The sequence below is a fragment of the Elaeis guineensis genome, chromosome 11 (assembly GCF_000442705.2).
Source record: "Elaeis guineensis isolate ETL-2024a chromosome 11, EG11, whole genome shotgun sequence".
Taxonomy (NCBI): Eukaryota; Viridiplantae; Streptophyta; class Magnoliopsida; order Arecales; family Arecaceae; genus Elaeis; species Elaeis guineensis.
The window spans coordinates 64,859,634-64,863,126 of NC_026003.2; the positions used below are offsets into that span (position 1 = coordinate 64,859,634).

The 3,493-nt window shown below is 41.5% G+C and overlaps 1 pseudogene; it reads right to left on the reverse strand.

Moving 5' to 3' along the window:
* Positions 1-691: 691 nt before the first annotated feature.
* Positions 692-3,244, reverse strand: LOC105035963 (protochlorophyllide reductase-like; annotated as a pseudogene).
* Positions 3,245-3,493: the final 249 nt, after the last annotated feature.

Genomic DNA, 3,493 nt, shown 5'->3' on the forward strand with positions numbered 1-3,493 from the left:
GTATACATTAACAATAGAGAAGAATAATAAAAATTTTATACATACAAAATATGTGCATGTATATGTATTCTCACTAGGAGCTTAATCAAGATGAGCTAAAGCAAACTAAGTCAGTCCTAGCTTGGTTTATTTGTTAGCTGAATAAGTCAAACTCGAGCTGAATTTTGAACCGGACGTAAGTTTGTTTGTGAACAAATTTCTCATTTGGTAGCCCTACAAGTCTCTGGAGACATGAATATATTTTGAGTGCTATATGTAGTTCAAAATTTGAGCCAATGTGTCGACTAGACGCAACATTCTTCCAATTCACCCATCGAATTCTGACTTACGACCACTCAATTGTCCGTTCTCTGATGATCAACCTGAGTTTTTGTAGCAATTCTTTGCCTAATTCGGATCATCCATGCCAGAGACAGAAGCACATCATTTTAAATATTCAACTCCAATCGATACAGCTCTTTGATTTTTTTTTTTTAATAGCTGTTGCTTCTTATTAAATCAATGGAAGGTAGCCTCTGTATCATTTCAGATTGGAAAAAAGGGATGTTCGCACTCTTATTATCTCTTTAACAATTTTTTTTTTCAACCAACAAATTCTAGAACCAAACCCACAAGATCGGTTAGTGGTGATTGATGAGCACTCCACCAGAGGTGATACAGAAAAGAGCACACATGATGAGATGAAGAGGCATCAAGCCTGCAGGCCAACCAGTTTCTCGCTGATCTCCCACACCGTCTGAGCCTTCTCAGGATCGCAGGCCTCTTGCGACAGCTGATTCTCGAATGATGCGGAGTTCTTGTTCTAGCTCCAGTATACACCAGATTTGGTCAAACTGGGTTTGCTCACCACCTGAAATAGATGAAATCCTTTAGGTTAGTACGTACGTGGAGCCTCCATGCCTATAATTAATTTAACTCTTTTTTCTCTGACACACGTTTGAAGAGGTGTTGTTCGTTATATATAGGACTAATTATGCCTGTGTAAGTTTCCTGGCTTCATCCTCGGAAACAAAGCCTTTTATGATGTACTTTTGGAACGGAGGGAAAAGGAGCCTGAACAAGGGGATGTGCTCCCTGAAGAGGCTAGTGGTGGCAATGCAGCCAGGGTAAAGGGAAGCAAATGTGATGCCCATCTCCTTGTGGTACCGCCTGTGGAATTTCTGCATCATCAGCATGTTGCAGACCTTGCTATCCTTGTATGCTTTCACTCCATCGAACTCTCCCCCGTCAATCATGGTGGAGCCATTCATTCCATTCAAGCCCCCTGCGAGCCCCCATAGGTCCCAGGTTTGCCTTAGGTGGCACTTTCCCCACTAAAGTGTTCATGTTACCTGGTCAGGTCAGATCAATTAGCACCAAATTAAACAGAGAAAAATTTGCATTTCCACCATGATCATGACCATGACCATGCATGCAACTCAAATTAAGCTTCAAGAAGCCTAGTTTAGTAGTTTAATTTCTCTACCATTAATTTAATTTGATTTAATTTAATTTAATTTAATTTTACTTGTTATTTAATCGATGATGATGAGGTGCCTAGAGGGGTAATCAGATGCATTCAGGTCCTCGAGGAGCTCCTGAGCAAGGAAGAAGTGGCCGAGGTGGTTGATCCTGGTGCTCATCTCAGATCCATCGGTTGTGTGAGTGGGCTCCCTTGCAATTGGAAGGTAGACAGCAGCATTGCACACCAGCACATCCAGCGGCATCCCAGAGAGCTAGAAGTTGTTGACGAACTGATGGATGCTCTCTGGGGATGCGAGGTCGAGGTGCATGATCTTGTAGCTCTCTTTGGACATGCCCGCTGCCTTGGCTGCTCTCTCTGCCTTGAGGAAGTCATGGCAGGCCATCACCACATTCCATCTCTCACTCTCGACCAATGCCTTGGTTGTTGCGAGACCAAGACCCAAGGATGCCCCTGTGATCACTACATTTTCCTTTCGCAGTGTTTTCTTCCCTTTCAGAGTGGCTCGATCGATTGTTGGGGAGGCTGTAGCTGCTACTATCTCTGCTCTTACTCCTCCCACCACTACATTATTATTCACTCTCTACACATAGTTCATAGCCAAAAAAAAAATGAGGAACTCATCGATCAAAGGAGTTAGGCCTGCCTAATATCGGCAGACCATGTGGTCTGAATTAACCAACCAGCAGGCATATGTATCTACTTCCATTACATTACAGGTATAATTGAGAGTAAGGTGTTTCGAGGATATGAGAACACAACTGCAGGTCATATGAGCTACATGAATGGTGGAAAGGAGAAGCCCTCTATATTACATATACAATTTGAGCTACATGCTTTGAAATAGCCAATTTGTAAAACATGAATAGAGGAATTGATGTCCTTTGTGTTGCAAAGTAGCTAAATTGAGCTTCAGATACCATAAAGTTAAAAGCAATGATAGCCTATTAGAAGACCATGTACTTTGAAATTTTTCTCAGTTGAAAAAATAAAAAAGGCACTTCGGATTAATGAAGCTGGTTTCATCAACTAGCAAATATCCACTAATTCTGGACTCTCTTTTGAATGCTCTGATTGGCTGTAGTCCAACTTGCCTTAGAAGGATAACAAATCATAGCATCCAGTGTTCAAGTCAAAGTTTGAGATGTGAAGTATGGGCGATGAGATAAAAATTACATATTGAGAACCTCAAATTTTATATACTCTCAAATATCAGCATTTCATCAGATTGGTCCATGTCTTTGTCCTGAGATAGAGTAGTTCCATTCCCATATGATCAATTTATCCTCCACAAGGAGTGTTTTCTCAGCTGACATAAGATCAACAATACTACAATTCTTCACAATGATCACCAGCATTTCAACCACATGAACTCACTAGATAATCATAACCATTTGACAATGGAAAGTATGCAATTGGCTACGAAAACCAAATTTTGAATGCGAATACTTTAGTCATAGATGTGTTCATGTCTAAAGAAATCCTACCAATGAATCTAGAAAGCAAAGGAGGAGGAATCCGTACCTTACTGCACCTAAGAGCTGAACAATTCAAGTCAGATTTAACATGGTCCAAAAGTGAAGCTCCAAAAAAAGCCGAGTCCTTAATACCACCACTGACCTTCCCCTACACCATGAACACCTCACACATGGCTAACCATATTCACATCACCCATTCCAAGGACAAGAAGGAACAAAAAAAAAGCGTGACTACATGTGTCTCCAAACTCACCTCTTTGTGGGTGGAGAAAGCTAAAGGAAAGAAGGAAGTCGGGAGGGCCATTAAGAATTTCTAGTGTCAAAGAGTGGTTGGTAGTAGAGCGAGGAGCCATTGAGGCATCGGAGGATGGAGGGGGAGGGCTTATAAAAGGGATAGTGTGACTGGATAAGGTGATAAAAACCAACCCGGAACACACCAACTTGGCTGGATATCCTCCAATGGGATTTTCTGGTTCAAATTTTTTCTTGATGATATTTTGCCCCGCTTCTCGATCCCTCTACTTTCCCAGAATAGATTGTCATGATGGATGCT